This window comes from Suncus etruscus, chromosome 12, assembly GCF_024139225.1.
Source record: "Suncus etruscus isolate mSunEtr1 chromosome 12, mSunEtr1.pri.cur, whole genome shotgun sequence".
Lineage (NCBI taxonomy): Eukaryota > Metazoa > Chordata > Mammalia > Eulipotyphla > Soricidae > Suncus > Suncus etruscus.
In genome coordinates this window covers 9,417,306-9,431,516 of record NC_064859.1, presented here as the reverse complement: position 1 = coordinate 9,431,516, position 14,211 = coordinate 9,417,306, and the positions used below count along the sequence as shown (strand labels likewise).

Sequence of the window (14,211 nt, the reverse complement as noted above, 5' to 3'; positions counted from 1 at the left end):
GACAGAGACAGAGAGAGACAGAGAGACAGAGACAGAGACAGAGAGAGACAGAGACAGAGACAGAGAGAAGAATGAAATGCGGCAGAGAGAACGAGGCAGAGGCCATGAGGTAAAAAAAAAAAAAAAAAGCAGACTAACTCCAATGACTCTCCTGACTGGCTTGGTATTATTTCTTCAACACTGCCACTACCCTGCTTCTTCAGACCCGTCTGCCTAAGGGGTTAGAAACACGGCATGGGAGGAGGTCTCACCACTTGTGCATTTTTATTTTACAGACCCACTCTGAAAATTTGTTGATTTTTTAAAACTATTATTGGTTGGGTATGCAGAAGTCTCTCTCAAACTCAACAGACATGCCATGCCCTCCATTACTACTAAATATCTACATGTCCAACCCCATGATTCCTATGGTATATTGTGGAAAATAAGACCATTTGGACAAGGAATGGGGGCTTAACTAGTACCATCTAGTTAAGCCTATCCATTGGACTCAGATACTTCAATAATACTAATAATAAAATGTTAAGACAAATAGAAACATGCCCTATACCTAATGACTCATAGCTCTAAGCTAATACCACAATGGCCCCACCTCACTATTAAAAACATAGAGAGAGAAAAGGGAAAACACAATTCTATGTATGTCTGTCTGTTTGGTAACCACAACAACCGGTCGTAAATGGGAAGTGACTTCTGACAAATAGTTTTGTTTGAAATTTAGGCCAGTCATTTGTTTTTTGAGCTGTCATCTGGGGCCTTTAAGAAGTAAGTAGTGCTTGGGACACCTTACCCTCTTGAAAACACTAATTCACTCATGAACCAGCATCATATCCTCATGCCAGAAGGATGGCAGAGCTGTAGACAAGATGAAAAACAACTGGTTGGCATGAAGTACCCTGGGAGCCAGTCAGAAATTACAGGTTGATGTGTCAGAATCCAAGAAAAGATGGGTGTGCTGATCATGTCATTCTCCTTGGCACAGAACTGACACACCTGAGTCTCCATTCCCTATCCCTAAGGGTCTAAACGCCAAACAAGAACAAATTTGGGCGTATTAGACATGATTGCATTACTTATGAGTCTAGAATGAGACCCAAAAGAGAGAGGCCTGATCAAACACACAAAGCAAGGCTAGCTGATGTTTCTAAGAACAAGCTCTCTGAGGTCTAACAAGAATGTAGCTGAGACCATGTGAAGGTGGATAACAATGATTCAGTGAAATACCACAATCAGTACAGAGTTGCTGGCCAGGTAAGCCAGCTTTATCTCTTATTCACAACCACAGCAGGTCTCTACTTCTTGCTTGTTCTGACTCTGAAGCAAAAGGCTAGTAACAAATTGACTCACTTTAGGAACAGATGGTGTGACTCAGTCTTTGCTTTCTAACCTTTACATCACGCTACAAAAGACTTTATGGGATTTTATAACATTGATGGCAGCCTGGTGAGAGAAGATGAATAGGTGTCTCATAGATTGATAATAAATTTCACAAAATAAAAGACAGAAATTTATCATTAATTCAGCATGTTTAAGCGAAGATGAAAGACCAGAGGTTTTTTCTTCTCTATCTTTTTTTATGTATAAGAAGCTTCCCAAGCAGTGGTCCTGGGGCCACAGGGCCCCTCCTTGAGTCAATAATGCTCTTGAGGACCAGGTACATAGCACTGCCTAGAGCCAATAGTATTAGGGGACATCAGGGCCACACACAGTGAAACTTAGGTGTCTCCAAGGCTATCTCTGGCTGGCTACAAGGGGCAAAAACAGATAACAATGGTGCTAGGTACAGAATTTGGTCCTTGTACAAATAAGACATATTCTTATGTCTAGAGCTCACCTGAGACCTGGTCCCATTCAATCCTCACAATGACGAGTAAAAATGATTATTATACCTTTTCAGAAGGTAAGGGTCAGAAATGACAAGTAGCTGAAAATGAGGTTTAAGAAGATTAAGTAATTTGCTGAAGAGTTTACAGTTGGAATTTAAAACTCAGTCATCCTGGTTTTCCCCATACTCTGTCCTTCCCCACCCTCCACAACAGCATATTTCTGTGGTTGGAACAGAGTCACAGAGTCAGCTCTCCTTTAACCAAATAGTTTCGCGGGGGGGGGGGGGGGCGCGAAGGGTGCACACATGCAGATTTCAGAAGTGGAAAATCCATGAGGCTCAGAGAAAAGCCATCTTGTATGAAGTTCTCAGTCTCCTGCAGATTTCAGAATGAAAAATCTTTGAGGCTCAAAGGAAAGCCATCTTGTATGAGGTTCTTAGTCTCCTGCAGATTTCAGAGTGGAAAATCCATGAGGCTCAAAGGAAAGCCATCTTGTACGAGGTTCTCAGACTCTCTGCCTGTACCATGAGAGACAGGAATATGTGGCTGGCAGATTTGCTTAAAATTTGAAGCAAGACACCATACATGCAAAGTGAGAGCACTTTGCAGAAATCACTAAGTTTCATTTTGTGACAAGTGAATAAGGACACAGAAAGTGACCAAAATAGTAAAAGGACAAGCAAAAATCCCACCCAATGAGTGAGGCATAGAATAAAATCTAGTGTAAAATTACCTGGACAACTAGCAGTAACAACAAGTTTTTTCTGAATACAGTTTTCTCTCAGCCAATAACCAATAGCAGTGCGTTTGGTTCTTTGTTCATATAGCAATTTATAGCTGTCAGACTATGCTGTGTGTTAGAGAACCACAGCAGCCTATTAGAAATTATCTCATACCAACCCTCGGAAGTTGGTGCTGAAGCTGTGGAAAGATATACAAGGATCCTGGGCCATGGAATCTGTTTGGACTCTTAGACTCAACCCAAGTATCTTGCTGACCCAGAATATAACCTCACTGTACCCAGAGTCCAGTTACTGTGAGGGGGTAAGAAACACACCTCTTTCCTCCCTAAGCACTGAAGGGCTGTTCTAATCAAGAGGATGGAAACACACAGTGTCTTCTGTCTTCGGGTTTACCTCAGATGACTTCCTCTCACCCCCTAATCAGGCCCCCATGCTGGACTGCTCTGAGTCAGGCTCCTAATTTCTTTCTCCTTTTCCACTCGGACATATTTACCCACCGTATTTTTTAGGGACTTCTCTCTTCTTTAAATTCTCATCTCAAGCCACAGGCTCCTGCTCGTTCCTTTCTCCCTGGGTTCACTTCCGGGGGCCTCTCTCTGACCTGACCTGAGTTCACTGACTAGGGGAACCAAGACAGGCTCTCCCATCTCTGCAGAGCCTAACGGCAGATTGGCAACTTGTGTTTCGTTGATTTTTTTTTTTTTTCAAAATTCTGCCTTTTGGGGCTGTGTGAGCCTGAACAAGACTCAGGATCTTCCCAAAGGCTCCACAGGCCACCATGAGAATTAGAAAAGGTGGTAGAAAAAAAAGGCATGTTCGATGCTGCTTGTGCTCCATAGACATTAAACTTCAGAGTTTCTATCACACTTCCCAAAGCCCTCCTCCAGCTTTTGGGGAAATATTTTTTTGGCATGAGTCAACCCCTCAATTTTCCCATTCCTTTTGTTCTTCTTCAGGAATCTTGTCCAGGATTACTCATCATCCACCCCCACTCCCTCAGCATCATCTGCCATCTGTTTAGTCTTCTACTATTCCTCCTACCTCACCTGGACATTTTGTTTTCAGACACTATTGTCCCCAATAGCCTGGACTAGAAATCTAAGATCTGATGGGTTTTTTTTTTTGTTTTTTTTTTTTTGTTTTTTTGTTTTTTTGGCTTCTTGTACTGTGGTTGTGTTATCAAGACCCTGAATTCTGCTCACACTGCCCAATAGTTCTATCTCTCCTTGAAATTTAACTAGCTTCCCTGCTGTGTTCTTTCTATCTTTGTCACTTGATCCCCTTGCAGTCTATCCTTCTGCTCCCCATGTTATCCTTCTTGAAGAACTCTTCCTCACTTCACCAATTCTGGTAGTTCTTGAAAGCTTGACTAGCCAGATGTCCCTTATTATTTCCACTTATTTTGCCATTCTCTTATATCTTCTCAGATCATGAAGAATATGTATTCATTGATATAGATGTATACAATGAATATTGTATTCATTGATAAAGGATGAATTTGAAAATTTTAAGGGGAAAAAGATAGTTTGGCTAATATTTACCCCATGTTTATTAAGTTCTGATTGAGAGCTGGAAAAGACAATAGAAGAAAGAAAAGTGTCTATTACTATGCCATCCCTCAGGTTTTATAAATTTCATGTAAATCTTGTCTTCTTAGTAACTGTATAGAGAGAGGGATATCATCATATCAGCTTGGGGAGTGAGTGCACATTGTCACACCAAGCACTTATGCAGACATTGGCACATTTTATTTTTCCAGAAAATTCAATTCAATATATTTTACAGACTCTCATTTCCTTTAGCTTTTTCAGGAATAATTCAAGACTTATAAGTTCTAAAAGTGACTGTAGAGAGCCCAAGAAGCAGAGATAGCATGGATTTTAAGATTTTCTCAGACTCCAGGCTGTGGCCCAGGTCTGTGAATCAGAATTTGCCCTAAATTCAATGTTAAAAATAAACAACAGCACATACATCTAGATTTAAAAGTCATTGAAACTATCCAATCTTCATATAGGTCAAGATTAATATGTTGAACGGTAAAATTACACGGTGCCTTAAAAATAACTTTTAGTGGCCGGAGCAATGGCACAACACAATTATAGGGCATTTGTCTTGCACATCGCTGACCCAGGATGGATCTGGGTTCAATCCCTGCCATCACATATGGTCCCCCAGAGCCAGGAGTGATTTCTGAGTGCATAGCCAGGAGCCTGAGCATCACCGGGTGAGGTCTAAAAACAAAACAAAAAAAATTTAATTGTAATAAAAATGTTATTGATGTTATTGTTATCAAACGTAAATGCTCTGAAGAAAACCATGTAAAAGATTTTAATATGTTGTGTTAGTTGGAAATAAAATAACTTAAGCCTATATTGTCAGTTATTTTTAGGTCCAGTGCTTGTGCTTATGGGCTAAGGAATGATAAATAGAATACTATTTTTTTCTTGATAAACATAGAGATTGCTAATTGGGTTCTTAAAAAGTATATAGTAACAAAATCTACTATCAAAATATCTAAAAACAATGAGCTCTCTGGAGATTAAAATGTACTCAAATTTTGTATTAAATTGTGAAAACACATAGAACCTGAGTCACCACTAATTTTTTATTTATGAAATATTTCTTGCATTCTATGTGTCAGTCACTCTAGCCTTTGAGAATGGAAAGTTCCTTCTCTTTCTGGTTGGTCCTTGCATTCTGATGGAAAAGGCAAGAAATAAACCACTTGATGATTATTTGACATTACATAAATAATGATAACGATATAGGGAGATCATAGAGTAAGAATGTGGGATCAGTAAGCATCCAGTGAATGAGTAGAGCTTAAAGTCAGAAAAGACTCATTGGAAAGGCAATGAAAAGAGCTGAGTGAGAAAAGAATAGAGGCAGGGTGGTCTGTTAGCATACCTGGGGGAAAAGCACAAGTAAAAATATTTCAAATACTAGATAGAATGAGCATGGCATCTTTTAGGAAGAATCAGCATTTCTGGAGAGGTGTAAAAATGGGTAAAAATTATGTTGAAGCAAGAAAAGGAACAATGTGTAAGCTTTTGTCCTATAACAACATTGGGCCATACAAGAAAGACATGGTAATTTCTGTTTTTCCCCATATTTTTATTTAAAGAAAATACATCACATAGTTGAGATAACTGATCATAATACATTTGTTTAAGGATGAGAGAAAGCAAAGTTATTAAAAATAGAAAGAAAAACTAAAAGTAAAATGGAAGAGAAGAAAAAAAAGAAGCAAAAGTTCAGTAGCAAGTTTATTTGTGAAAACTATTATATCGCCAAAAAAGGTCATTAATACAATATCATAAGGTTTAGAAAGCTCTTTTTCATTTTTAATTAAATAATTTTTATTTTGACCAAAGTAAATTACAAATCTTTCACAGTAATATTTTAAGTACATAGTGGCATTGAATCGGGCATTCCCACCACTAGTGTTGTCCTCCCTCCTCCCCTGTTCCCAGCATGTATCCCATACCCCCCTCCTTTGACCCCCGGGCTGCTAGTATAAGCTGTCCACTCTGTCTCTAGCTTGTTGCATATTCAGTTTTGATTCTGTTGTCATTGGTTTTGGATTTGGTGTTTAAGTATGATCATTTTTTATTTCTCCTCAATGTTCATACACCTGTTTGGTGTTGGTACCCTCCATTATTTCCCCCTCAATTTGTGAGGCAGGATAAGATGGTTCAATTATGTGGTTCTTTTTGGAGAGGAAGAAAAAAGAAAGCGAAAAAGGTTGGGGGTAAAATCAAACAAGAAAGAAATGGGAGGAGTCCTTCTAGAGGCTATATCAATTTAAGAAAAAAAGAGAAAAATAAAGAAAAACTTAAAAACTATACAAAAAAAATCAAAGAACCCAAAAAGCACCACAGCAATAAAAACAACAACCAAAAAACTAGTCTTGAAATAAAAACAAAACAAAGCACACACACACAAAACAATAACAAAAACAACAATAACAAAAATTAATTTGTGCATTTATTTTTTTACACAGGCACAGTAAATATTAGAGAGATTAGCCTAAGAGATACAAGGTTTCTCCACAGGATACTGTCATGGGAATAACTATAGGCTTCGTACACATTCTTTTTCTCTTCTCTAGTTCCTTTTGTGCTGTCTGGAAACTTTCCACTCAGTCATGGATAATAAAATGAGGCCTCAGTAACTACAGATATTGGTATTTGCACAGGTCATAGGATGGTGACTAGAGTAAAGCCTTTCTTTACATTTCCAGAAGTTCTGTTCCAACACTGTAATTTTAATCAGTCTTGGTTTTTGCACCAATCCTAGTATGAAGCCTAGGACAGATTCTTTCATTGTATTTCCAGAAGTTCTCCTCAGTTCTTTTTTTAAAGATAAGAGATTAATGGGGAAGAGAGATAGCATGGAGGTAGTGTGTTTGCCTTGCATGCATAAAGATGGTGGTTTGAATTCTGGCATCTCATATAGTCCCCCAAGCTTGCCAGGAATGATTTCAGATACTAGAGCCAGGAGTAATCCCTGAGCACTGCTGGGTGTGACCCAAAACCCACAAAAAAAAAATAAGAGATTAAAAATTACAGTATAAAAGGGGTGTGTGTGGCATTTGATGTAGACATAATAGTTTCTAAAATATGAGTTCAGTGGTTTTTCTGGTTCAAATGGGATGCATACATTAAGAAAACAAGGTAGATTAACTAACAAGAATGAGGAGGCTACCCTCAGCCACAGTGAACACATATGTGGTGATGGAGGCAGTAGTCAGGAAGTTATGAAAGTTCACAGTTCCTATATGCTAAAATTAGTTTAAGTAGTGTGAATAAATTTTACCCAACAAAGGGCCAGCACGTGCAAGAATTCGCTGTGCATTTCAAGGTAAATGGACTCTTTACTGGAAGCCTTCTCAGGATCTTCAGAGTACTCATTGACTTCTAGAAATCTCCTCCAGCAAGGGTTGACACTGGCATGGTTCCCCAACCTGATTTGGTTGTGAGACTCCTCACATAAAACATCATTAAGAAATCTTGTGTACCAAATTCAGCTAAAAGTCAGCTAAGAGCTACTCAGAGATGAAAGCAGAGATTTAATGAGTAATAGAATTGGAGTTATTATGAGTTATTATGATACAAATATAATCTAGAGTTAGCTAAAATATATAGCAAATGGAAGGTCAAGAGGGTCACTTTTACTCTCTTTTCAAATGTAGGATAGAGCTCTCCAAACTTTTCAGAGAATTTCAAAGATCTATTGTAGTACAGGAAAAAAATATAGATTTTATTTATATAGTTTGAAAAATTATATAAATACTCTAATACTTGATATTAGGTTGAAAGAAGCATTTATGTGTGATATTTAGGTTGAAAGAAGCATTTATGTGTGATTTAAAATACATACTGTGAATTCAATGTTCAAATGTCTTGCGGAGGAGCTGGAGGGGTGGCTCAAGTGGTGAGGCATCTGCCTTGCACATGCTAGAGTAGGATGGACCACAGTTCAATACGAAGAGGATGTGGAAGCTGAAGACAATCAATAGCAGGGACTATGATAAATGGGTGTGGAACGAAATGAACCACAGCTCCTAGGCTGGAAATAGTTGCAGAATGGACTGCGAAATAAAAATAGGAAGTAAAGCATTTTTATGCACTCCTATAGTTACACTAATTGTAGCATTTAGTCTCTCTCTAAAAGAGAATACGTGTTCAATAAATCATGATAAGATGACTGAATTCATGAGTAAATGGATGAAACAAATGCAGAGGACATAGCAAAAGAAGACAGAGGAGGAAAAGTTGGGTAAATGACATATTTTTTCATATCAAGACCCCAAAACATTCATTTTTAATACATATATTAGAGATTAAGTATATGTCTCCCTGGTAAAGCATTAGCCCTACATCTGTTCCAAGGTTCCAAATCACAATTCCTAAAACCATTAAAAGAAAATAACAAAAACCCTACTTCTGATGTTTGTTCATTAGCTTTTAACATAAGACCAATATTTCAAAAGAACATTTTTTTTGAAAAGGAGAAATCTTATGTACAGAAACAAGCTCTTATCTACTAGGAATAAGAACACATAAATTTTATAATATAAAGGCACATCCCACCCTGAACATGTGTCACGGGGACTCGACTTAGACTCCATGTGATCGGACAGATCCCAACCATAGAACCAACACTGTTCCCTACAGCAGCACCAGGAACCAAACTCCCCACAGTGAGTTCCTAATACCTCTCTGGAAACAACTTGAAATATGACATCCTGATGATGAGGAAACAGCAACAACTTGATCTAAGAACAGGTTGCCCTACCTCATTACCTCATGGTAAATAAAATCAGAAGACACTCCATCCTTTGATCACTACTTATAGAAGAGTGACTGACAACCACGACTGGGCAGAACTTTTCTTGGAACCAATAAGAAAGACCCTAGCCTAGGCTTTGACCTTGGATTTGTACAAAAAGCAAGATCTCTAATTCCAGAGGTCTGGCTCTGACAACAGATTGAGCAGAACTTCCAGAATCATAAGTAAAGACTCCATTCTAGGCTTCATCCTTCCAGAATCATAAGTAAAGACTCCATTCTAGGCTTCATCCTAGGATGTGCAAAAACCAAGATCACTAATTATAGAAGGCTGATTACAACAACCGTGAGGGGGCAGAACTTCTGGAACCATAAAGACTCTGTTGTTTTAATATATATAGACATTTCATGTGTGTTGGTGAGGCCTTTCTTGACTAGGCCTGGCTCCTACAGCCCCTATGGCCTGGCGGGTCTGAAGGCTGCATGGTGACGGCAGAGCAATTTACAAAGCAGTCAGATGAAGTTCCAGGAGTCAGCCAGCTTTCTTTCACAGTCCTATTCTAACCGCCATGGACATTTCCTCCCATGGCTTCTATGCTAGCCTTTTCCAAGCAGCCGCTTCTCTGCTCCTTCTCTGGGTCTCTCCCTCTGTCTCCCTTTCAGCTACTCTTCAGGCTTTGTTGTTGACTGACTTCTCTTTGCTGATTCTCCTTGTTGATATTCTCTGCTGATCCTGATTCTCTCTTTTCTAACTCTCCTTCTTATCCCCCCACTCTCCCCAAGCAGACTCCTCTTCCAGCCCATTCCAGGTGTAGGCAGTTCTGATCAAACAGGTGGGAAAAATAAGAAGTTGGGGGAGGGGATACCCACAAGACTCTATCCTAGACTTTGTCCTATGACATGTGCAAATACCAAGATCTCTAATTACAGAGGAATGATTTTGTCATCCACAACTGAGCAGAATGTTTCCTGGCACCGAACCTTGGGGTTCGATAATGATCATGTCCAGAGCCTGTATTTGTTCCCATAACAGTATGCTTCAAGGGGAATTCCCTTTCTAATTCCTCCAATACTTACTGTGCTTATGCAAAAATAAATAAATAAATAAATAAATAAATAAATAAATAAAAGAACCACAAAACCTTGCCACACCAGCCCTCCTTCCCTTTTTTTCTTTCCCATTTCTTTCTTGTTGTTTTTGTTGTTGCTCTTGAGGGCTTTTATGTCTGCTTCTTCTTTCTTTTTTATTTCTTCTTTTAAATTGGTATTTATAGCTTCTAGAGGACTCCTCCCATATTTCTTTCTTTTTTTCCCCATCAGAACCACAGAACTTGAATCATCTTGTTCTGCTTTATAAATTGGGGAGGGGGGGGGCGGGGAGTGAATGGTACCAGGAGCAAACAGTCGCATAAACATTGAGTTGAAATAAAAAATGATCAGACCTAAGCACCAAATCCAAAGTCAATGACAACAGAATTGATACTCAATCTACAACAAGCTATACACTAGCAGACCAGGTGGCAAAGTGGAGAAGTATGGGTTGCATGCTAAAACAGAGGTGTAGGGAGGACAACACTGGTGGTAGGAATGGCCCTAATTCACTGTCACTATGTACCTTAAATATAACTGTGAGAGATTTGTAATTCACATTGGTCACAAAAACATTATTTATAAAAAAGAACATTTTTGAATGAATGTGTCTTGCTTTGTGATTGTCTTTTAAAGCTTTTGTGTCATATATATATATATATTAATTGTAGAAAATTAGAAGATACAAAGAAATTTTTAAAATATAAATGAAGCTTGAAGGTATTACAAGGTACTCAAACAATCCTATAGTTACACCATTAAGTTGAATTTTTGCTTTTTTGTTTTATTATAAATATGAAAATATGTAGCAAAATGTATAGATATCACATCCTTGTTCATTGCCTTGAATAGCTCTACAATTTTGATACTTGAAGGTTGGGGCTGGATCAATAGTACATCAAGTTGGGTAATTGCCTTACAGGCAGCTGATCCAGATTTGATCTCAGCAATACAAAGAGTCCCCTGAACCCTATCAGAGTGATCCTTGAGTGCAAACCCAAGTAAAGCCTGAGTTTACCAGGGGTAGCCCCAAAATAAACAAAAACACCTAGAAGTTGCATTACTTATTTTAAGCTTCTTTGATTGCTTTCTTAATGTGCTGTCTAGATTATCCTATTTTTGACTAAGATTTTAGACTCAGTTTAAATCTTACTTTCACATTCACTTATCTTATTGCTATAGCAGTTCCACAGACAAGCCTCATTGTTCCTAATCCACAGGTGAGAAGAAATTTTAAAGCACCTGTGAACCTTCTTCAAGGTTATACAGCACTCAGAGCACTCAGAACTACCTGAGGGCTCTTTCCATGTCACTGGATGAATTGCCAACATTCCAGTGAAAAATATCAGTACCCTGAGCTGTACTTTCCTCTCTGACAGCAAAATACACAAGCTCAAGTTTCTAATGAGGGTGTTTCAAAACTAAACAGTAGTTAGATATTACCAGTTTGACATTGAATTCTCTTTCCTGGTAGAGAAGTCTTCCTGACATCTTGCCAGTAGGTATCTTTGCTTTGGAGTAACTTCCCCTTTTAAAATATGATTGATTATAATTGGCACCTGGCTGTTAGTACTGCTTATGAGGTTTGGATAATTTTGTTTGCCTTTGAGTGGAAAGGGAAATAGAGCTCCCCCCTGAAAAGTGTTGCTTAGATTGTAGAAATAGCTCAAAGAGATACTTTATTTGATTTGCATGCAGGAGGCCCAGGTGCCATCTCCTGTACCACATAGTCCCTTATGTACTGCCAGGAGCAAGCCCTGCACCAGACTTGAAATAGTAGCTCCTAAGTCACACTGTATTTGGCACAAAACAGAACAAAACAAAGTGAAACAAAGTTTTTCAAATCATTTTAATTCCAAATGACTGGTGGAAATCAGAAAGGATGTCTGTGGCAAAAGGGAAGTGACTTGCTCAAGATTTCTTGAGCAACAGAGATCATCGGATCAGAGACATTTTACTTCTAGCCAGAACTCTGATTATCATCACAGAGTCTTGTGATTTGTCCTAATCACAAAGTTATGCCATTGGAAATCATGAGGTTTGGGCTAAAGAAGATAGAACAGGGTTTTGACACTCGCTTTTCCTGTGGTCAGCCATGGTTAGATTGTTGGCACTGCATATGGTTACCTAGGTATCAAGGGCCTAAGAGATCCTGAGCACAGATTCTGGAGAAGCCCTGAACACCAAGTGTGGGCCCCAAACAAAAGAAATACAATAAAAAACAAGTTAAACTGATACTTGCCTGGCAGGGGCGATTCCATGGTCAGGAAGGTGACTTCCCCAGGGTGAGGCTCACGCACTGCACTCCCAGCGTACTGACCTCTACGATTTCTCCAAATATGGGAAATTCGACTGCACAATTTGTGATAGTGGGGGACTACATTCGTGCTCTCCCCTGGAATTTTTATAAGAAAAAAATAAGTTAAACTCTGAGGAAACTGAGACTCAGAAGACAGTATTAAATAAAGAAGAGTAAAGTTGAAGTGATGGCCCAGATATCCGGATTCTATGCATTAGGTTGGTCCACCAGATTCTCTGCCAAACAGCGTGGATCGTGGCGATTTTGTACTTACCACAAAGCCAAATTTCAAATTTTAATATCTTCATGCAATAATTTACTAAAATCAAGACAAAACATCCAAAAGTAATGAATATTTGAATAGTAATTAAATTTTATTTTCTTTAATTCGACACCAAGCCTACATTTATATGATTCACCTCATGCTAATCTTAGCCTGTTGGACTTAACTTTATTCAAAGAGTGAAGTTTTAATCACAAATTTGTCTGCAATAATTTGTGTGCCTAAAACAGCACTTCACTTGGTCCTGCTTATGTCCAGGGGCCTAAGGGACCCAGAAATAAGACACCTTAGAAATGAGATACCCCAGGAATGGGAGGTCCTAAGGATAGGAAGGCTAAAACTACCTCAACTGAGGGCATTTTCATCTCTCTCTGCTTCTAAAAAAATGAATGACAGGATGTTGGACCTAAACATCATAGAGACTCTGGAGGTTCCCTAAAAGGAAGGAAGATGGAAATTAGTAAGAAAGGAACTGATACTTTTCTTATGCCCATCTCCCCCACTGTATAGGGAATCCTATTGGTTCTTTTCCCACATTGATGTATTCTCATATTTGATGTTACTGACAGCTTAAAATGTAAATAAGAGGACTGATGTGGAGGACATGAATTCAACCCCTGGCATCATATGTAGCCCTGTATCACTCAAGCACTGTCATATATGGTCCTGGTAGCACCACCATCACCATTTGCCAAAAAGAACTTTAATCACTGAACTCAAGCATGGAGAATTTTGAGGAGTGGTCCCAGGTCCAACCCTCAGTCACACTGGAAAACTGACTCAATTAAAAAGCATTTTAAGGGTCAGGGAAGAGAGCAATATAGTGCTTGCTTTGCATGTGACTCACCATGGGGGTATAAAACCCCCTGACCAAGAGTCAGAAGTAAGCCCTGAGCACTGCTGGGATGTTTCAAAAACCAAGAGGTTTATGTTCTTTAAATTTAAATTAGAGACTAGAGAGATAGAACTCTGGTCAGGGCTGCATATTTTGCATGGGTGGAAGCTAGCTTGATCTGTTCTTGACACTAAAGGTGAGTATGGTACCTGGCACTTGTAAGCTACCAAGATATCCTGAGCAGTACCACATCCTCTGGCATTGGCAATGAATTCTCTAGGCCAGATGACTGAGTATTGCTGGGAGTAGCTCCCATGCCACTTCAGTGCAGCATGAACTAAATAAAATAAATACCTTATATGCTCAAGTATAAGCTGGCCTGAGTATAAGCCGACCCCCTAATTTTACCCTAAAAACTGGGAAAACTTAGTGACTTGAGTATAAGCCGATGTGGAAAATGCAGCAGCCACTGGTAAAATTCAAAAATAAAAATATATACCCGACTGTGGTACATATACACAATGGAATACTATGCAGCCATCAGGAGAGATGAAGTCATGAAATTTTCCTATACATGGATGTACATGGAATCTATTATGCTGAGTGAAGTAAGTCAGAGGGAGAGAGAAAGACGCAGAATGGTTTCACTCATCTATGGGTTTTAAGAAAAATGAAAGACATTTTTAACAGTATCTCAGAGACAAGAGAGATGAGGGCTGGTAGGTGCAGCTCATGGCATGAAGCTCATCACCTAGAGTGATGAGTGCAGTTGGAGAGATGACTACACTGAAAACTATCATAACAATGTGAATAAATGAAGGAAGTAGAAAGCCTGTCTCGAGT

General features: G+C 38.9%; 1 non-coding gene across 1 annotated transcript; it reads left to right on the top strand.

Moving 5' to 3' along the window:
• Positions 1-12,185: 12,185 nt before the first annotated feature.
• LOC126024940 (U1 spliceosomal RNA) lies at positions 12,186-12,349 on the top strand. The gene has a single exon (XR_007501013.1). It is a non-coding gene; the product is annotated as a U1 spliceosomal RNA (small nuclear RNA).
• The last annotated feature ends 1,862 nt before the right edge of the window (positions 12,350-14,211 follow it).